The following is a 22,568-nucleotide window of genomic DNA, read 5'->3' as shown; positions in this document are numbered from 1 at the left end:
ATTTAGCATCAACAAAACTGAGACAAGCAGATATTAGATACTTCCTGATGTAATGTCACGGGACGTACATAGCAGCACCCATGAAGTATTCCTGCAAAAAATAATCAAACCTGGACCTAATAGATACCACAAGGTAGTTATCTAGACTATGAGATTAAGAAAGCTCTAAAAGAAATTAAAGAGACCTGTGGAGCCCTGGCTGGCACAGTGATTAACAGCTTGAATACTAACCAAAAGTCTGGCAGTTTGAATCCACCAGCCACTCCTTGGACACCCTATGGGCAGAGTCAGAATTGATGTGATGGCAATGGGTTTGATTTTTGGTTTTGGTTTAACAACCAAGTATAAGTAGACCTTGTTTAGAGTCAAATAAACCAAATGTAAAAATTTTGTTTTGGACAATTCGGAAAATTTGAATACAGAACAATTAATTCGGTTGTAAAGAATTGTTGTTAGGCGTAACAGTGCTACTATGACTATTTAAGAAAATGTCTTCTTATTTTTGTAGACGCATCTGAAGTATTTACAGGCGGAATGACATGATGTCTGAGGTTTGCTTCAAAATACTCCAAAAATAAAAATAAATAAATAAAGGGGGGGGGAGGGTGTGAAATAAATGAAAGCAGTATGGCAGAATGCTGATGGTTTTTGAAGTCGGGTGATGAGTACATGAAGATGGATTATGTTGTTATTGTTGTTAGGTGCCATCAAGTCAGTACCAACTCACAGCGGATGGATGAGTCCCGTCAGTGGATCCCAGCTAACAACTGTGCTTGGGGGCTGTTTATTGTCAGTCTGTGGATATACTCTTCCCTGGCTCCATTGCCTTAAGGAAAAGGAAATTCCAAGCTAAGCTGAAAGGTGAACGTATTCAGAATTTTAAAACACTACAAGCAGGTTTTAAGAGAATGAGGATTGACAAAATAATTCTTGTGGACAAATCATGGGAAGGAAGTTTCAAGACGATTGTGAATTTGTCCAGTGGGGACTAATTTCTGGATGCGAAGATGGAAAAGAATCTGACTCCGCTGCAGCTGCTAGACAAGGCCAAGTACTTCACTGGCCCTTTCTCTTATTGCTGTGTCTCCGAATAAGCCAGCAGTTCAGCCCCACTGACGCCTGTTCCAACACACAGAACTACCAGTGCAGGCGCTGGCTTAGGCAACGGGGTGACGGAGCAGCGAAATTAAATAAAGCATCAGGTCAACGTATTGCAACAAGAATTGGAGAAGGCAAAGGATTTCTACTTTGGAAAGCTAAGGAACATTGAATTGATCTGCCTGCCAGGAGAACGAGGAAGATTACCCCGTATTGCATGGAAGTGTGGGTATCTTCCACGCAGCAGATGAGACACGATTCCTGAGGAATGGAGCCACTGAAGAATCAGAAGGGTATTAACAGCCAGGACCAGCGGAGCAGCAACACTGGAATTCTTCCCTCCAAATCATGTGCTTAGCTGTAAAATGCTCCCTTTTATCCTTCTTAGAGGACTTGATGGTCCTCCAAAAGTGCACTTTGATTGAAAAGACTTCATTCCTTTTCCCATACATTTGAGTGGGGAACTTTTACCTTACAATGAAGTATTACTATCTGGTGGGTTCGCCTCAGAAATGAAGAGGTTGATCTTGGCGGCTCACTGTAGGGTTACTGGTAAGCAATGACTTCTGGATCAGTGTTATGTACTATACTGAGGTGAAGACTTCAGAGAGAAAAGTAAAGACTACTGATTCACTGAATTGGATTAAGTTCCTGTGAAATCTGGTTAGAGAACATTTTTAATAAGAGTTAAAAAAAAAAAAATACACACCCAGGTAATAAGAGTAAAAAACAAAATCCAATTAAGACTTTTCAGTTTTTATCTTATTTGATCTCTCTGCCCTTTTGAACACTATATACCCTATCTCATTTCAGGAAGGATTTAGGATAAGGTTAATATTTTTGGCATATAATATGTTGATAGTTTCCTTTCTGACTTCTGCAATTACTTATCTTACAAGTTTCTCCATGCTCTTGAGATTTAATTACTACTCAATTAATTTTCTTCATATTTTCCCATGGCTTTTTTTTTAATTCACTAATCTCATATGGGCTTTATTCCATATGAAATGACAGTCTAAATTAGTTTTCCTCCAAATCCCTAGCCAGTGATTCCAAAAACATTGCTCCTCACAAACATGGAATGCCTTCTTTCACATATCAAATTTTTTATATTTAATAAACTATGATTCCAAGTTGTTTGTGCTATTCCATTGATCTGTCTATGTCCATGGCAGCAGCACACTGTTTTAATGACTCTAGCTTTATTTTAATAACTCATATAACTAATCTCCTCTTATCACTCTTCATTTTAGGAATATTCTTTGTTTATTATCTCAGTTGAACTTTAGAATACTTGTATCAATGCCTTCAAAAAAATACATGGGGATTTTTATTACTATTGCATTAGCTCTATAAATTAATTTTTTAAAAATTAATAATTTTACAATATTTAATTCTTCTACTTGAAACATGCTATTTCTGCAGAAGAAATTCCAAAACATGACTTGCATTACTTGGTGATTTGTTTGCTCTATGGAATAAAGGAGAAGGAAGAATAAAAAATGTTTCCAGGGTTTGGGGTCTCTTGTGACTGAGAGGAGCATAATAGGAGCCAACAGAGTATTGCTAAGAGCTACCCAATGGAAGAGGGAAGATTCTTCAACGTTACTTTGGAGGGCAGAAAAACAGTCAATGTCTCAAAATCGCCAGGAGACGGGTTCATTCGTACATACAAAACCATTTCACATGATAGAGCTTTCCAATAATGAAAAAAGCTGCCTTCTAAGGTGGGCCCTTTACCCTGAAGGCAGTCAAACAGGATGGACTACTAGGTATCAAGAAGACGTCCCTTCTATTTCTATAGTCTGTGATGAGTTGGTTCTCTATGTGGGTGTGACCTTAGTACAATTGAAACAAGGGGCTGGAATTCACAAAGAAGAAATGTAAAAAAACATCGATGGTCAAGGACTGAGCTTTAGGTAGTTGCCATGGATTGACCTGTGTCCCCCCCAAAATATCTGTCAACTTGGCTAGGTCATGATTCCCAGTATTGTATGATTGTCTACTATTTTGTTATCCAATGCGATTTCCCTATGTGTTGTAAATCCTATCATTATGATGATTAGCAGCAGTTATATGGATGAGATCTACAAGATTAAGTTGTGCCTTAAACCAATCTCTTTTGACATATAAAAGAGGGAAGGAGCAGAGAGACAGGGGGACCTCACATCACTAAGAAAGCAGCACAGGGAGCACAGCGCATCCTTTGGACCTGGGGTTCCTGCGTGGAGAAGCTCCTAGTCTAGGGAAGATTGATGACAATGACCTTCCTCCAGAGCTGACAAAGAAAGAAAGCTTTCTCCTGGAGCTGATGGCCTGAATGGACTTCTAGCCTACTAGACTATGAGAAAATAAATTTCTCTTTGTTAAAGCCATCGACTTGTGCAGCACTAGATAACTAAGATAGTAGTGCTCGAGGAAGAAGAAAGAAGAGCCCAAACAAGAGAAAGAGATGATATTCCAGACTAAGATGGACTAGAAGGAAAAACCTAGCAATATGCTTCTGAAAATCAGCCAGTACAAACTGTATGGATCACAACAGTCCACACTGAAACTAATCATGGGGATGGGGCAGGACTGGGCAGTGTTTGTTCCATTGTGCGTGAGGTTGCCACGTGCTGGGGCCCAAGTCGATGAGCTAATAACTTCAACAACCAATGATGTGACATAAACATCAAGGAACAGAATTGTGTATGATAAAGGAGGACCAAGGCAAAGTTGGCCAACAGTCAAGGACCACAGAGGAGTAAGTAGATTAAGGCCTAGTGAGAGTCACTAGACAGGAAAACAAAGTCACTGGAGGGTGTAGTTCCAGTAGACCTATGAGACCGTGGAGTGGTGCCTGACTGGTATTACACCATCAAGTGATGGGGAGGCTGTGTACATCCAGGACCCAAAATCTGGACAGGAGATACTAAGAAACAGAAAGTACAGTAGATCCCTGGCATTCGCGACTTTAATATTCATGGTTCTGACCACTTGCCTTCGACCCCACAATCCAAGACAGGTGTTAACTTTTCAATTTTGCCAAGACACATGTTGGAATTAGGTCTGCTGCGAAACAGCTATGGAGGAGTAAATCACTTATTTGGAGAGTAGCCTAGCCGACTGCCCAGAGTCTGTATCACATCATGCCTTTGTTATTCTCTATAAATCTTTGTCTATGCTGCAACCAGGGACAGGTCAACCAGTAAGCAAGGTATGCACAGGCTTACAGTAAGCAAGGTACCCATATAAAAAAAAAAAAAGGAAACCCTGGTGGCGTAGTGGTCAAAAGCTACAGCTGCTAACCAGAAAAGCCAGCAGTTTGAATACACCAGATGCACGGGCTTAATAGTGTTTATTTATTAATATGTACTGCACAATTGCACAAGGGTTTCTAAACAGATGAAACTGTGCACTACGGATTAATAAGTAAGCACAAGTAAGCCGGTGCATACCTTGCTTGTCGGATAATCCATCCCTAGCTCTAACTGTCATGAATTGATAGGGACTCTACTTCTTGTTGCGTAGTGGTTAAGAGCTACAGCTGCTAATCAGAAGGTCGGCTGTTCAAATCTACCAGGTGTTCCTTGGAACCTCTATGGGGGAGTTCTACTCTGTCTCATATGGTCGCTATGAGCAGAAATCAACTCGACAGCAATGGGTTTGGTTTTTGGTTTTGTTCTACTTCTTTATCCAGGTAACATCATCCCGTAAGCTCATGGATAATACTGCTGTTAAGACGACGTGCTATGACGAATGACGCTAGCACTATATGATATCATTAAAAGGTCTGAAGACATGATTTGATGTGTCAGGTACTGTTCTCTTTGCTTTATGGGGGCAATTATGTATAAGGAGGTACTCACAAAACTGGGGCTTTCTGAAGTTCTCAGCATACATTCCTTAAAGCTATCAAGGTCCCGCTTACTGGGAGAGGTGAGGGCATCAGTACAGAATGAAGCCTTCTCAGGAATTGGGAAGGGTGGATTTTTGGCTCAAAGGAGGAAGAATTTATTTTAGAATCTGGAAGGAAGAACAAAGTATGTGGCTTAGCCTGATTTAGCCAGACAGCAGAACATAAACACATATGTGCAAGGACTTTATTGGGGAGTGTGATCCCAAAAAGTAGGAGTGGAGGAGAATGAAACAGAGGGCAATACAAGTGAGAGGCAATACAAGGTATGTTATTGAGCTGCTTGACCCCACGGACCACCTGAGAAACAAAATGCGTGCGTCTCAGGATTATCTGTCTGGGGCAAGAAAGCTGGCATGCTCCATTAGTCAGAGAACCAGTTCAGGAGGTAGTAGCTTCCAGCACTTGTAGGTTGCATTTATGAGGATGTCAAGAGGGTGGGTGCAGTATCCCAAGCCACAGTGACAACAGCAAAGCCTTAGGATGAGAGGCAGGAGGCGCCTGCAGGTTGTCTCTATGTGCAGCTGACTAAAAGGATCTGAAGTGCCTGATCTGCGGTGAGGAAACCCTGGTGGCATAGTGGTAAACAGCTATGGCTGGTAACCAAAGGGTTTGGCAGTTCGAATCCACCAGGCGCTCCTTGGAAACTCTATAGGGCAGTTCTACTCTGTCCTATAGGGTCACTACGAGTTGGAATCGACTCAACAGCAATGGGTTTGGTTTTGGTTTTTTGATCTGAGGTGAAGTGTGTTTGTTATATACATGATACAAAGATGGTGTCTTAGTCAAGGTTCTCTAGAGAAACAGAACCAATGAGGGGTGTGTGTGGGGGGGGAGGGGTGTGTATGTGGAGACAGAAAGAGAGGCAGAAGGGAGGAAGAGGGAGAAATTTACTTCAAAGAATTAGCTCACACAATTGTGGGGGACTGTCAAGTCCAAAATCCATAGGTCAGATTGGAGACTCCTTCAGGCTTCTGTCCCAAAATCCACAGGTCAGGCAACAGGAAAAGTGCAGAATGAAGAAACAGAACAAGTTCTGCCAAAATATCTATTTATAGTCTGGAAGCAGAACACACCCCAAGTAAAACCCCTTTTCAATTGATAGATGCCATTGGATTAGATTATGACAAGTGATTACATTATATTACATTATGAAACAGCAACTAGTGTTTGGCCAAACAACTGGGAAACATAGCCTAGCCAAGTTGATGCATAAAATTAACCACCACAGATAGCCTTACGTTATTCATTTCTTCACAATAGGCCGAAGCCCATTAGCCTATAAAGCCTACTGCCAAATTGAAATTTGTGCACATCCAACTGTTTTTAAAATAGCCCAAACGAGGGGATTTTTTAGTCATTTAAATGCTGCCTGCTTTGCATACCCCATGAAACTGTGCCCAACATCTGGTAGCCGGAGATATGAATGATAGCAAAAACCCATTGCCGTCTAGTCGATTTCTACTCATCTCGACCCTATAAGACAGAGTAGAACTGCCCCGTAGGGCTTCCAAGAAGTGGCTTGTGGATTCAAACTGCCAACCTTTTGGTTAGCAGCCAAGCTCTTAACCACTGTGCCACCAGGGTTCCCTGCCCAAACCACAGATAAGATAAATCCAGTGGTTATAAAGACCCCAAGCTCCCCCTGCCCTCTAGAGCTCTCTGACCTAGAGATTCCCCATCTTGCTGCTGAAGGGCATCACCTAGCACCCCCCTATTTCCCCCTCCCCTGTCCCCCCAGTTCCTTTGCCCTCTTCCCCTTCTAGTGGCTCCCTGCGCCATTGTCTCTGGAGGGCCCCCTGCATGCAGCTGTCAAAACAGCAGTCCCAATAATTAGCTTGCTGTGTAACACTGCCACCTTGTGGTCAGAGCTTTTTCTTTGCTCAGCCCTGAACTCCCACTACAATGTCTGTGTAGGCAGGATGATGAGTAAAGCCCTCGCCAGGTCCCTGGCTCCCCTCAGAAAAATAATGTGCAAGATCCTTACAAGAATGAGCATGAGGAGTGAGCATTTGATGCAAGTGGAAAAATGTATCAAAGCTGCTGGGCAAGGGCTGACTGAAAGCATGGTGGAACTGCAGCTGGGTTCACTTGAAGCCACGCATCTTAAGCTTTTAGTTCTTCACATTTTCTCCATGAATTCTTTCCCTCTAAGAGCAGGAGTTGAGAAAACAGGCTGTGGGGGTAATCTAGGTGTTATGGATTGAATTGTGTCCCCCAAAATATAAGTTGGAATCCTAACCTCTATACCTGTGGATGGAAACCCTGGTGGCACAGTGGTTAAGTGCTATGGCTGTTAACCATAAAGGTTGGCAGTTCAAACCCACCAGGTGCTCCCTGGAAACTCTATGGCACAGTTCTACTCTGTCCTATAGGGTTGCTATGAGTCAGAATCAACTCGACAGCAATGGGTTTTTGGTTATACCTGTGGATGAAATCCCACTGGGGAATAGGGTTTTCTTTGTTATGTGAAGGAGGCCATATCAGTATAGGGCGTGTCCCTAACCTAATCATTTCTGACTTACAGGGAGCAGCAGAGACAAGCGAGCACGAAAAGGGGAAAGAGAGATGGTATCTGATGATGATGGAGGCAGATGAATCTGCAAACCCTGGAATCCAAAGATCATTGGCTACTAAAAGCTGAAATAGACAAAGCAGAACTTTCTCCTAGACCCATGCCCTGAATTTTGACTTCTAGCCTCCTAAACTGTGAGAAAATAAATTAATGATCTTTAAGGCCACCCAAGTCTGGTGTTTCTGCTACGGCAGCACCAGGAGACTAGACACTAGGGGCAGATGGTACGGAGTGCATGACAAAGGTAACGGGTAGTGGTCGTTGAGTGGTGCTGAGGCAGCTTTGGAGAAGCTCATCATGGAGCCCGGGGCTCATCATGGAGCCCGGGGCTCATCATGGAGCCAGAAGCAGCTGGAACAAATGAGGTAAAACCAGAAACACCATGGTATATAGGTACATGAGCACATGCAGTGTACACGGGCGTGGGAGAAAGAATAAAAGAGGAAGTTCCTCTGGAAGGTGAACAGAGCCATATGCTGATATCAAGGTCTAGAGCACAACCAATACTGCTGGGTGAGGACATGAATGTCTGTATTCTGCAACCAGCTGAGTGATATAGATGTTGAAGTTACCAAAGAAGGAGTTTGAATGGAAAGGGAGAACTTGAGGTGGCAATTGAAGTTGCCCTGGACGGAAGTAACAGCTCTTGATGAAGTAATAGAAGATACTGGTAATGATCTGGAGGAAGCTGGCTCTGGTGGCCACCACCTGTCTGTTACCCTCTGTCAGTCTGTCAACTGCGGTGGCTTGCATATGGCTGTGATGTGGGAAGCTATGCCACTGGTGTTTCAAGCACCAACAGAGTCACTTATGGTGGACAGGTGTCAGCACAGCTTCCTGATTAAGACAGACTAGGAAGAAACACCTAGTGATCTACTTCCAAAAATTAGTTAATGAAAATCCTATGGATCAAAGCAGAATATTGTCTGGTATAGCGCTGGAAGATGATGAGCCCCTAGGTTGGAAGGAACTCAAAATACACAGTAGATGCAACAATGGACTCAAACATAGAAGATGGTGCAGAACTGGGCAACATTTTGCTCTGTTGTACATGGGGTCACCATGAGTCAGAGTCGACTGGACGGCAGCTAACATGCACACACACACACACACACACGTCTGGAGGTGTAGAGATTTCAAATGGTGATGCTTGGGAGAAGGGTGTAGGGTATGGGTCACAGGTCTAAAAGGGCAAGGAGTAGGCCCATTTTTCTTTGCTGTTGAGTTGGAAACAGTGAAATCTCAGGCATTCTGGTAAAAAAGTTTAGGGAACAAGCATGTTTATTAGCAGTCAAGGCAGTTCTAAGGTTTGAAAACAAAGCAAGGTTTGCTTCTGTTCAGACTAAACACCAGATGTTATTTGTGCAGAGTTAGTTGGAGAGGGGGGTGTGGACTTTCATTTAAAACACTGGATATTGCTTGAGTGTTGTAATAAGGTGCTTGTATTGATTTTGTAATTAAAATGAAAGAAAGAAATAAAGTAAAATTAGTCAAGGGTAAAGCTAGACTAGATGCCCATAGAACTCCACCCACCAGAAGACTCTCCAGCTAAACAAAAAAAGGAGTCTATGGTGTGACTTCATTACTCTTCCCAAAACTCATTCTTATCAAACTATGTGTTCCAATTAATACAAAGAGCAAGTGGAATGAAATGTTTTGAAAAGATGAGGAGATAAAAACCTGTGGTAAATGTTTAACGTACCACACACAGAGATCCAGCCATATTTCATCAGCTACTGTTTGCCTGGCCTTCAAGTTTCCAGGGAGGTACCTACCTCCACGCCTTCTCGCTCTCTTTGTCTTCAGTCCAGTTCCCAATTCTCCAAGGGGTCCTGAAAGGCATCAAGGTCAAAAACAGAGAAAATGCCAAAGAGTAATAATTAGAATAGCTACACTATCAAACACCTCCATTCTGCCCAGGTTGTGCAAAATGCTTTACGTAGTTTATTTCAGTCAGTGGCTTAAGACAGCTGTGAGCAAGTGCTGTTATCTCCATCTTGCAGACCAGGCAGCACAGGAATTCAGCAATGCCCTCAGGCACCAGGTTCCTTCCATCTTCCAGCCCTTCCCACCTTTTTATGGGTGCCACTCTTCCAGCATCGTATCTACGTTCCAGCAGGAAGAAGGAAGAAGCAGACGAGGCAGTACTGGCAAACTGCCACTTAACTGACCAGATAGAAGAATACTGAATATACCATGGACTGCCAGAAGAATGAACAAATTTATCTTAGAAGAAGTACAGCCCGAATGCTCCTTAGAAGGGGGATGGTGAGAATTCAGAGATGTTATCAGGCGGGACCAGTCCCTGGATAAAGACATCATGCTTGGTAAAGTAGAGGGTCAGCACAAAAGAGGACCCTCAATGAGATGAACTGACACAGTGGTTGCAACAATGGGCTCGAACAAAACAACAACTGTGAGGATGGCGCAAGACTGGGCACTATTTCGTTCTGTTGTACATAGGGTTACTACGACACCTAAAAACAACAACTACAAGTTACTGATATGTCGGGATTCTTGGTTACAAACAACAGAGTCCACACTAGCTGGTTTAAATTGAAAGAGTTATTTTTAATGACATACAGATAGTTTTCTTTTTGAACCACTGGCAGGGCTGAAGAAGCTTACTCTAGGCTGAACACTGAAAGTCATCATAGAATTGAGCCATCAAGGGAGGGGCTGCCTCTTCCACCATCAGGAAGTTGCTGAATTAAGATGTCACATCCTCCAGCAGGAAGCCAGTGCCACAGTCATGCCACATCTGTCAGAACCAGGAAGCAACTAAATCAGAAATCCACCACCATAGTGGCTAGTTTCCAGACCACACTGCTTCTGCTGAGACCCAGGTCAGCAAAACAGATGTCACGCACTCTCCTCTTTCTCCCCACCTAACTCAGTTCCCAAGGTCTCATGGCCCTCTCTCCGTGTGACTTAGTTCCAAAATCAAATACAAACGATGAATACAACTTAAATCCTATCTGCAACCCTAGCTGCAAGGGAATCCTAGCTACAAGGGAACCCTAGCTGCAAGGGAACCCTAGCTGCAAGGGAACCCTAGCTGCAAGGGAACCCTAGCTGCAAGGGAACCCTAGCTGCAAGGGAATCCTAGCTGCAAGGGAACCCTAGCTGCAAGGGAACCCTAGCTGCAAGGGAATCCTAGCTGCAAGGGAATCCTAGCTACAAGGGAACCCTAGCTGCAAGGGAATCCCAGCTGCAAGGAAACCCCAGCTGTAAGATGAGTATTTTCGCTTTCCAGTCTCTGTAGTAGAGGCAGGGAAGAGAGAAAGATGTTGGAACAGATGTTGAGTACACCAAACTATGGTACTAGCCACAATTGCTCTGAAAAGCTGGGGCAGCTGTCATATGGCCGGCCAGCCTTTCCCTCCCCCATCCTCAGACAGCTTGCCTGCATATATTATCTCATTTAGTCCTCACCTGAACCTTTCAACTACTCTTGCTATCCATACTTTATAGATAAGGAGACTGAGGCTCACAACGTTTAGATGATTCGCTGGAAGGTGGCAGGATCAAGATTTGAACCAAGGTCTACGTTCCACCATTCTTAGATAGTAGAATTCAAGTGTTTGCTTTGCAGAAACTAAACACCAACAACAGTGGGTTCACCTCTTCTCTTTGCAATTCCCTTACTCCTGACTACGATTCACTGGCTTTCAAAAAAACTGAATAGACCTGATACTCATCTCCCAACCTTTGCTCTGGCAATTTTCTTAATTGCTTGAGATGCTTGATCCCATGGACCCCTGAGAAGCCAAACAACATGCATCTCAGGATTATGTGTCTGGGAGAGAAAGGAGGAAGGATTTATCCACCAGCTTGTCCCCCACTGGTCAAAGAATCACTCTATGAGGCATACTATGTGTCTTAGTCATCTAGTGCTGCTATAACAGAAATATCACAAGCAGGTGTCTTTAACTACAGAAACGTGTTTTCTCATGGTTTGAAAGGCTAGAAGTCCGAATGCAGGGCGCCAGCGCTGGAGGAAGGCTTTCTCTCTCTGTTGGCTTAGGGGAAGGTCTTTGTCTCTTTACATCTTCTGATCCTTGTCTCCTTGGCATTTACCTTGCCCCATCTCTGCATGCTTAATCTGCTTCTTTTATATGTCAAAAGACAACCCTACATTAATAGTGCCTCAATAACACAACAAAGAGAACCCATTCCCAGATGGGATTATAACCACAGATATAGATAAGGGTTAGGATTTACAACACATATTTTTGGGGGACACAATTCAATCCGTAATACTTTCCTTTTCCTTCATACCTGAGCACCCACATTCTAGCCATTTTCAAGGTCCCAAACCAAATGCTGTCTCTCCAGGAACACTTCCCTAGCCTCATTGCCAAAACGTGATCTCACCTCTGCTGAAACCACCACATATTTTCTCTGCACCGCCCTTCAAATATTTCCCACAATCAACTTATACAATCGTCCCTTTGTACGATAGGCTCTTAGAAGACAAGAACCAGTACATCTATTTCTGTGTCTCTCAAAACTCCTAGGACAGTGCCTGGGTGTGTGTGATGGTTCACCAGATGAATAATAAATGAGTGAATGAATTTTCCCAGTGAGGTGCTCTCGTCTTTAAAAATACTGGACAATCTGCACCCCCGTAATTGCAAATCAGGTGTTCTGGTCTCTTTGTGTTTTTAATTAGTGAGAGCCCCACACATTTGATCACGTTACATTTAGGGAGACTCATTGGTTACTGTTATGCTGCATATTTTTTTATATATTTGTTTTGTGCCTTTTTTTTTAATGAACTAAAAAAAAAAAAAAACAGGACTACATGTATAGAGTTGAAATGAGTTCATTTCCTCTTTGGAACAACCCAAGAGGATAATTTTTACAGTAGGGCAGACATTTAGCATAGGCTCATCAGGTCCTTGGGTGGCACAAACAATTCGCAGTCAACTGCTAACCAAAAGGCATCATGGAAGAAAGGCCTGGTGACCTGTTTCCATAAAAACTACAGCCAAGAAAACCTTATGGAGCTCAGTTCTACTCTGTAAAACATGAGGTCTCCATGAATCAGAATCAACTTGACGGAACAGGTTTTTTTAAATCATTCCCCAGACCTAAGAGAGTAGAACAAATCACGAAGGCAAAAGTATCGCGGCGTCTCCGTGCTCTACTTAATTCACTGGATTCGCTGCTAACGTAAGATTTCTTCCATCGGTGTCAGTACTTCAGGGTCAGCAGCCAGAGCAGCCTCCTTCGCTCCTTCTGGAAACTTCCCAGCTTAGAGCCCAAAAAGAGCGACGAGGAGCTGCCTAGGCAGGTTCTCTCCTGCTGTGGCTAAAGGAGCGGTAGGCCAGCCACAGCCTCCTGGTTGCCATGGAAACAAGGAGGGCTGCTGGCCCTCTGAAAGCGGAAAAGAACAGCAAGTGCCTGCAGATTAACCAGCTGTCAAGCCAGGGCGAAGGATCAGCGGCCAGACAAGGGGCTGCAGAGCCGAGGGAGAGACGAGCCTTGCTGGAACTGGGAGATGTAAGTAATTTAGCTGCCCTTCTTTTTTGGAAAGTGTGTATCTGTTAACGGACAGTTTTTAATAGCTTTGAAACTTCTGCATGGCAGGAAAGTTCTGTGACGGTGTTAAGGGCCGCTGTCGGTCACCTCCCTCTTGTCATATTTGCATTTCCTGAACACAAGATACACTGACGGGTGGTTTTCACTACAGAGCACTTTTTTAGGCTTCCAGGATACGAATTGCTCTGTACAGAGATCTTGCCTTTAAAAGGAAACGTTTTCAGTGCATTAAGCAAACAATGCAATGACCTTCTCCTTTAGTCCCTAAATAGATAAATGCACTTATGCTAACCTTGTATAACGGATATCTCTGTGGAATCTGGGCTTCTTGTTTCCACTGTATAACATCTGGCTATACTTTCCTGTCCATCTTTGATGCTATATAATAATTAGATAAAAGAGTTCCTTTCCTTATTGTGAGCCTAAACAAAGAAAACTACGAATTCTCAAAGTATCAGCTTATATTGTTTCTTTGCTGTTTTTATCGTTTAATAGTAGTATATTTACGCATTTACACGCTACATTTTATAGTTTAGCCCCTAGAAAAAAACATACAAAGGAGAAAACTAAATTTAGACAAGCATTAGCATTTGGGGATAGGATAGTGAACTCTTTTTGAGCTGGCCATTTTATTCAAAAGTAAAAACAAATGAACATGATAATGTAGTGATGATATAGGTGTTGGGGATGTTTGGTCAGACCCAGTAGTCCCTACACAGTCCAGTATATACTTCATCGTTCAGTAAATGCTTCTGGACAGTACTTAGTATTAAGTGTGTTGGTATACGTTGTTGTTATCAGTTACCATTGAGTCGATTCCAACTCATGGCGACCCACATGTGCAGAACAGAACTGTGCTCCACAGGGTTTTCAAGGCTGTGACCTTTTGGAAATGGATCACCAGGTGCCTCTGGGTGGGTTCGAACTGCCAACGTTTCAGCTAGTAGCTGAGCGTTTAACTGTTTGTGCTAACCAGGGAGTCCTTGATGTATGTTGTTGCTGTTGTGTGCTGTCGAGTAGATTCCGACTGCCCCATAGGGTTTCCAAGGAGCAACTGGTGGATTCGAACTGGCGGACCTTTTGGTTAGCAGCCTGAATGCTTAACCACTTAGGGAAAGGAAATGTTACACATGCATTGCGCACAATATTTATTTAAAAAAAAAAAAAAAAAACCTGTCCTTAAAAACTACCAAAAACATCAGACCTCACTTGTTTGAAAATTTCTTTTCATGAATGGAGTCATCCTTGAGAAAGTTTTTACTTTTTTTTAAAAATCTATTAAGACTGAATAATGCAATGCTTTTGGAAGAAAAAAAATTTTTTTACTGAATTTTTTATTATACTTTACTAAATTTTTTTTGACAGGAATTGGGCATGTTCTGAAAATAACAGTTTCAATTAAGTATTCATGGAAAGGAATGATTTTCAACAGCTGAAAGATTTCCCAACTTTCTTTTCCCCACCAATGTTTTTCTTTGCTCAAAGCTGGCATACTCAGAGCTTTTGAGATTCAGGGAGCAGTGGCTCCTTCCTCGGTGTCTGTGGGAGCAGGAGGAAGAGCAGGAGGCCATGCTGCCCCGTGGATGTGTGATTAGGGGGCACTTCTGCCAGCTGAGGTGAGCATACAGCAAGTGATCCAAGAAAAACCTTGATAGCCATTCTGTAATGAGCTCTCACAAGGACCTGTGTGGAGAAGAAGGGAGCAGTGGCTACGTATTTTAGCCGAACTTCCTCGTGGCTCTCTCTCTGAGATGTTTTTTGTCCTATAATCCAAGCCTGTATTAACAGAAGCAGCACTTAGCTAATGCTGTTCTCTATTCTGATTATGAACTGGAACTTATTTTTTAATCTAAAGTATAAAAGTTCCCTTTGGGAGCCCTGGTAGCACAGTGGTTAAGCCTTTGGCTGCTAACAAAAAGGTCAGCAGTTCGAATCCACCAGCCGCTCCTTGGAAACCCTATGGGGCAGTTCTACTCTGTCCTATAGCGTCACCATGAGTCAGAATTGACTGGATGGTTATGGGTTTGGTTCAGTTTTGGTTCAGGTTTGCTGTATGATTTCACGTATATGAAATATCTAGAATAGGCAAGTATATAGAGACCAGAGTTTATTTGTGGTTACCAGGGGCGGGTGGGAAGGTGGGAGAAAGGGGAACTCTGTTGCTTAGGGAACTCTGAGCTTCTGTTAAAGGTGATGGGAAAACATGGAAATGGATAACGGTAATGGTTGAAAAGCATGGTAAACATAAGTGACGTCACCGACTTGTACACTGGAAGAACGCTGAAATGGCAAACCATTTGTTGTGTATATATTTACCGCAATAAAAGATTTTTAATTCCTCTTTTAAAAAGTGTTTCTGAAATGATTATGTAAAATAGAACCCACTTAATTCCTTTTGTTTCCTACTCAATCACAACGAGGTTTTTATACATATGTTAGGTTAAAGACCATGAAGTTCAGTAATAGAATAGAAGTCATGGAACATCATTCCAGCAGGCACATGACCTTGGGGCCAGGAACACTACTACAATTGCCACCATGACTCCTTAAGATTTGGCTATCTGGGTTCAAATCTTAGTTGCCCGACTTACTGGCTCTCGAACCTTTGACAAGATATTTAACCTCTCTTGTCTCCATTTTCTGATGTGACTATGGGACCATAATATCTACTTTAGGGTTTTTGTAAGGATTAAGTGACATAAGACATGTAAAGTACTTAGAACAGTGCCTGGCATAGAAGTAGCACTTATTAATGAATAAAAAGTAGGTACAGTTACTGATTTCAGTGAGGTTTCAATATACATGTATCTCTTACATCTCTAATTTTAATGTACCTTGTACCTTATCAGAGCCCTGGTCACGCAGTGGTTAAGAGCTATGGCTGCTAACCAAAAGGTCAGTAGTTTGAACCTACCAGCTGCTCCTTGGAAACTCTATGGGGCTGTTCTACTCTGTCCTATAAAGTCGTTATGGGTTGGAACTGACTTAACGGCAGTGAGTTTGGTTTTTGGTTGCATCTTACCAATGACCATTTTCTCTATTTAGCTAGCTTAGCCTTGGGAACAGGGCTGAAGGGCAGTAAAATGTTGATGCAATAAAATACTGATATAATAATACCTCTCCTCCACCCAGGAGTCTGAACTTTGTTGGGAGTCCAGAGTTGTGTATTTGACTTGTTACATTTGCGATGTCTACCATACATCCAGTAGAGCTATCAAGTAAGACGTTCGATGCCTGAGTATGAAGCTCAGAGGAGAGGTTAGGAGCTAGAGATGCAACTCTGCTAATCATCAGCATATCCAGTTACCATCGAGGGAACTTCAACTCGTGGTGATCCCATGTGTGTCAGAGTAGAACTGTGCTTCACAGGGTTTTCAGTGGCTGGTTTTCTGGAAGTAGATTGCCAGGTCCTTTTTTCGAGGCACCTATGGGCAGACTTGAACCTCCAACCTTTTGTTTAACAGCCAAGCACGTTAACTGTTTGTACCACCCAGGAACTCCAATCAGCCGTCGAGTCGATTCTGACTCATAGCGACCCTATAGGACAGAGTAGAACTACCACATATGGTTTCTGAGGAGCAGTGCTGACCTTTTGGCTGGCGGCCAAGCTCTTAACTACTGTGCCTCCAGGGCTCCTTAGCATATAGATGGTATTTAAATCCATGAAAGAGTCTGTGATCACTGAGGGACTGGATGTACAAGGAGAAGAGCACCAGGCACTAAGCCTGAAGCTTGCAACAATGGCGGGATGAGAAGTGAAGACGCCAGGCAAAGAGACTGAGAAGGTATGGCCACTGAAATGGCAAGAGAACGTGGTACCATGGATGAACAAAAAGCTCTTCCCTCAAGGAGGGAATGGGCAACCATATCAAATGCTGTTGAGGAATCAAGTGAAACAAGACCAGAAAATTAACTTTTGGATTTGGCACGTTGGCTGGTGGGGGCCACTGGAGACCTGATACATGACGAGGTACTTTATGGGACTGTGATAATGTACAACTGCAAAGGGAAGGTCTGAATCCCCTTTTATTGTTCTGGAAGCAGGTACTTAAAATATTAAAGGTTTGCCAGCATTTTTGTTTCTTATCTCCTAGCAAAAGGGTTAGTGTCTGACTCATTTTCTCAGCAAGCTCACACTGATGTCAGTGGTGGCAACAAAAGCCTCATTGGAGTGGCTTAAAACTCTGACTCTCTGTGATTACAGATTTGTTTATAAAAGCTTGTTTTTAATTTCTTTTATAGTAGACTGACGTGGCCCTATAAGAAAAGCAGGTTTGAGGCAGGCAAGAACATCGCTCAGCTGCCTTACCCAAGTAGTTGCATGAAAGGGGTGGGATTTGTAGATGGATTACGAGATGAAGGTGGTTTCTTAGTGGATGAGAGACAGAAAAGTTCTCCAGATGCCGGAGCAACACAGCAGCATAAGGGAAGAACGGAGTCTAGATTTGAGAATTAGAAAATACAACGGAAGTGAAGAGAGACACCCTATACACCCCCCCTACTTTAGTCTTTGTTCCCACAGTATTCCCTAACACCTCTTCCTCCCCAGTTTTGATCTGTTTCCCATAAAAGGATTATTTCCAATTTGCCTCTCTGAAATGCTGGATCTCCAATGTCATGAAGGAAGCCAGGCTCTTCTCCACGGCCAGGGGGTCTGAAGAACTGTCAGTCTCTAGATACCATTTCATGGGCACTTGTTTTTGACCAAATTGTGATGCCCCCATCATCTGCTGGAACGTTGTTGTTATAACAAAAATTATCTTCAAGAAGTCATCAATAAGATCAGGGGGCATTCTATTTTAATAAACTTTTAAAATTTTAGAATCATTTTAGATTTAAGACTGTGACAGTAGTACCGAAAGTTCCCATATACTCCCCCACTAGTTTCCCCTGTGGTTAACTTCTTACATGGTTGGTTACATCATTGCTTACATGGTTCACTACATTGTTGGTGACATGGATGGTTGCACTGTTGGCTCCATTGTTGTTTACATTGTTGGTTCCCATCAAGTTGGCTCCAGCTCATGGCAACCTTATGTACAACAGAAGGAAAAGTTGCCTGGTCCTGTACCATCTTCATGATCTTTGATACGTTTAAGGCCATAGTTGGGGCTATTGTGTCAGTTTATCTCATTGAGGTGTCCCTGGTTTTCACTGACCCTCTACTTTACCAAACATGATGTCCTTTTCCAGCGATTGGTCTTTCCTGATGATGTATCCAAAGTAAGCAAGAGGGAGTTTTACCATCCTTGTTTCTGAGGAGCATTCTGGTTGTATTTTTTCTAAGACTGATTTGTTCTTTTGCTGTTGAGTCAATTCCAACTCACAGTGACCCTATAAGACAGAGTAGAACTGCCCCGTAGAGTTTCCAAGGAGTGCCTGGTGGATTCGAACTGCTAACCTTTTGGTTAGCAGCCGTAGCACTTAACCACTATGCCACCAGGGTTTCCGTTCTTCTGGCAGTTCATGGTATATTCAATAGTCTTTGTCAACACCACACCACAATTCAAATATTTTAATCCTTCCTCTGTTTTCTTTTTTCATTGCCCAGCTCTCCCGTGCATTTGAGGTGATTGAAAAGACCATGGCTTGGGTCAGGCACACCTTAGTCATCAAAGTGACATCTTTGCTTTTCAAAAATTTTAAAGGGCTCTTTTGCAGCAGATTTGCCCAATGGAACATGTTGTTTGATTTCTTGACTGCTGTTTCCGTGGAATACCACATTACATTTAATCGTCATTTCCAGAAGGCATTTTAAAACCTTTAAAAAAACTTTCAAGAAAGCAACAGGGCTTCAATAGCCTTTGCCTCTGAAGTTTTAAATTAAAACCAGCAAAGGAAAATTCAGTTCTTACTCTTTTAAAATCTAAAGGTTGGAACTTGAATATAGATGACAGGAAAGAGCGTAAGGCTTACATCTTGAGGAAATAGTTTCAGGTACTTTATGGGACTGTGATAATGTACAACTGCAAATGGAAGGTCTGAATCCCCTTTTATTGTTCCGGAAGCAGGTAATTAAAATATTAAAGGTTTGCCAGCATTTTTGTTTCCTATCTCCTAGGAAAAGGGTTAGTGTCTGACTCATTTTCTCAGCAAGCTCACATTCACATGACAGGCCCAGTAATTTGAACAAAGCTTTCCCTGAGTTCGCTTTACAAGACTGGACTCTCAAATGTTCAATTATGGAGAAATTTTGCAGCAGGGCTCATTATAATCTCAGTTAGGGCAATGGCTTTGTGATGCTCACAAATATCTGTGAGATCAACCTATACTAACTCTGTTTTGCTTAGGTCCTGGGAGGGTGTGGCGTGAAATGGAAGGACAGTGATCAGGGGCTCAGACTATCATTGTAAGTGAGCGTGTCACCCCGTGTCCCATCAGATTTACAGGAAAGTTCCAAGGCAACTGTGAAGCTACTCTGGGCTCATTGGTAAAGTGACAGGAAGTTGGGGTGACCTCTTGGAACCTTTGCCAGATGTCATCCATCCATGGTTTTTGTGGGTGACTCATAGGTAAAGCAAAGAACAGCACGCTCAAATTTCTCACCCGCTCTTCCATACTCAAAATGTCCTGTGGTTCTCCTGTCGTGGCTAGGCCATGCAATGAAATTCCTGCTGAAGGAGACGATTCTTGCTTGGTGATTTGGTAACATGATACAGTCCACAATTCCAGGAGGTAAAAGGCAAAAGAGGTACCAAAGGTCAGTAAGATGTATGACTTAGCCAATGCAGGGATTCATTTGGACAATATCAGTGTTAATGGAGAGCCTTGGTGTGTCAAGCTTGATTCCTTGACCTCATGCTTGGTAAAGTAGGGGGTCAGCAAAAAAGAGGAAGACCACAACAAGACGGATTGACACAGTGGCTGCAACGATGTTCTCAAACAAAGCAATGATTGTGAGGATGGCCCAGGACCAGCCCGTGTTTCATTCTGTTGTACATAGTGTTGCTGTGAGTCAGAACCGACTTGATGGCACTTAACAACAACAACCTATGTGTCAGGCACTGTGCTAGGAATGGGGAAACTGTGGACAATAAGGAGACCAGGGCTCTGTCACATCAGAAACATGACCTACACAGCATGCCAAGAACCAGGAGTCCAACACCCAATAAGTAGATTAGTGGGTGAAATCAACACCCAGTTAAGCCAACGATTTCAAAACACAAAATTGGTTCTTAGTCATCTTAGTCTATGAGCTTCTGATCGCTTTAGTCCATTTCTAGATTAAGTAACTTTAATCTCAAATCAGTAATCCATTTGAAACCTGGCTTTACCATTCAGTGGGTACAAATTAGGTTATATTAACACAAATAGCTTGTATTTTGCTGGTTCATGCTCTCACCTACCTGATACAGGTCCTTGCCTCCTCCCAACCACCCTCTCTGCCCAGCAGGGTCTCCTCCTAACTATTTGTGGAGGCCCCAGGTGTGTCTTACCTATATTTACAAATGGCCCTCTCACGTGCTTCTGTGCCTGGCTCCCACTGGATGTTAACTGTCCCTTGCCTCTGCCATGGGGTCTCTGGTGATTTGCTGCCCAGAGAGCAGTCTCAGGGGCACCCCAATCCGTTCTACAGAAGGGGCCAAATAGTGTTACCTGCTCCCATTCCTACCGCACCAGAGCTGTGCTGTGCTCAGGGCAGAACTGCGAAGAGTGCCCTGTTCCCACCCTGTGTAAAGCTTTGTCGCCCCGGCAGGGACTGTTTATGCCCCGTCTCAGGCTCTTCTTGAAGCAGTCCATTCAGTCTCTGCCTGCAGCTCCACTGGGCTCATCCTAAGGCCTAGGCTGGGTGGAAAAGAGGCTGCGTGCAGCAATTCCATCCCTCTTTTCTTCCCACCCCAGGCCCCAGGAATGCATCTTCTTTACCCTCCCTTCTTCCTCAACAACTCCACTTATGCAAGGAACCACCAGCGCTGGTGGCACTGTGGTTAACAGCTCGGCTGCTAACTAAAAGGTCAGCAGTTCAAATCCACCAGCTGCTTCTTGGAAGTTCTATGGGGCAGTTCTACTCTGTCCCATAGACTCACTATGAGTCAGAATTGACTCAACAGCAGCAGTGAACATCTTGAGGGGGCCATTATACAGCCATCACAGTCTCCGTCAGGCACGGTAAGAGACCAAAAGTAAAGTGTCCTGATCATGTTCCACGTTTCTACTTTTCCTTTAAACATCTTACACACATTTAAATTAGAAGAAACGGGAATTGGACAATCAATTTCCATGTGCCAGAGTTGTTCGTTAATAATTTCAGGACCTTCCTTTCCCCAGAATTTACAGAAGGACATTTATAAGCCTGATTATGATTGTTTACAGGAAAAATGATGCAAACAGGCCTTTTTGTTTGATGCTTAGCCTGCTCTCTATTCAAATTCTCAAGGTAAGCAGTGCATTTAATGAACCAGTTACTTTATATTTCCCTGGGGTAGCTTTTGGGGTGCCCTGACACAACATGCTAATCACTATAATTCTATAATCTCTATAATTCTGAAATTACAAAACATCAGCGTTTATGAGTAGTACTAATAAAACTAGTAAAATAATGAAAAACAGTAAAAAATCAAAGTAGTATCAGTGAAAACCCAGTAGATCACAATGGTCTGATCCACAACCAGTCATGGGGATGGTGCAGAATCGAGCAGGATTTCATCCTGCTGTGTATGGGGTCACCATGAATCCAGGGCCCATGTGATGGCAACTAACAAGAGCAACACCATGAAGAGTAGTGCAAGTACTAGTGAGTAGTACCAGTGGGTACTAGTGAGTAGTACCAATGGGTACTACTGAGTAGTACCAATGGGTACTAGTGAGTAGTACCAATGGGTACTAGCGAGTAGTACTAATGGTACTGTGTCTACTACCATAGGCATCTTATTTTCCTCTATCGTAACCTTTTGTGTTACGTCTTATCATCCCGGTGCCAAAAGGAGAGAAATGAGACCCAAGGAGGCTCCGTGGCTGGCCCAACACCGTGCAGTGTGAATTGAACGTGAACAATAACATAGTTTTTATTGTGTCCTTGTAAAACCCCAACTACATGCTTGAAGCTAATTTTGCCTAGTTCCAACTTAGAGAGACACGAAATTTTAACTTCTCCTTCCACCTGAGAAAGCCAAGCAGTTTAGATCCCACCGTATAAAGCAAACGAGCTCCCCAAAATGAGCCCCCCATCAATCAGAGTCGTGGTGCTTCTGTCCCCTGCCTCTCACAACCAGCTGTGCAACACAGGGGACTCCAGCCTCGCCAACAGAAGTCGCCAGGAGCAGAGACTTCAGAGGGAGATACTTGTAAGGGCGTGTGAAAATTCAGGGGGCGGGGGTGTGCTGTTGTGGAATGTGAAGAAGAAAGGAAAGACAACACTCATCGCAGTGAGAAAACATTGGGGAGAGACCCAAATTAACTTCCCTTTCAACTTTATAAACCTGGAAATATTAAACAGCAAGGATATCATTC

The 22,568-nt window shown here is 43.1% G+C and overlaps 1 protein-coding gene, 1 long non-coding RNA gene and 1 pseudogene across 3 annotated transcripts in view; 2 read left to right on the top strand and 1 right to left on the bottom strand.

Annotated features, from left to right (window-relative positions):
• LOC104845924 (uncharacterized) overlaps positions 1-22,568 on the bottom strand; it is an 84,527-nt gene that overhangs the window by 26,440 nt on the left and 35,519 nt on the right. For both annotated transcript variants that reach the window (XR_010318725.1, XR_010318724.1), the window contains exon 3: positions 9,347-9,403. This is a non-coding gene — a long non-coding RNA (uncharacterized LOC104845924). The remainder of the gene's footprint in view (positions 1-9,346; positions 9,404-22,568) is intronic.
• Positions 765-1,398, top strand: LOC111750691 (microtubule-associated protein RP/EB family member 1-like; annotated as a pseudogene).
• EPCIP (exosomal polycystin 1 interacting protein) overlaps positions 12,422-22,568 on the top strand; it is a 29,431-nt gene continuing 19,284 nt past the window's right edge. The window contains exon 1 of the mRNA XM_064273194.1: positions 12,422-13,079. The gene's annotated coding sequence lies outside the window, so the exon portion shown is untranslated. The remainder of the gene's footprint in view (positions 13,080-22,568) is intronic.

This window comes from Loxodonta africana, chromosome 20 (genome assembly GCF_030014295.1).
Source record: "Loxodonta africana isolate mLoxAfr1 chromosome 20, mLoxAfr1.hap2, whole genome shotgun sequence".
Taxonomy (NCBI): Eukaryota; Metazoa; Chordata; class Mammalia; order Proboscidea; family Elephantidae; genus Loxodonta; species Loxodonta africana.
The sequence above is the reverse complement of the archived record's forward strand: the minus strand, read 5'-3'. Positions and strand labels throughout refer to the sequence as shown.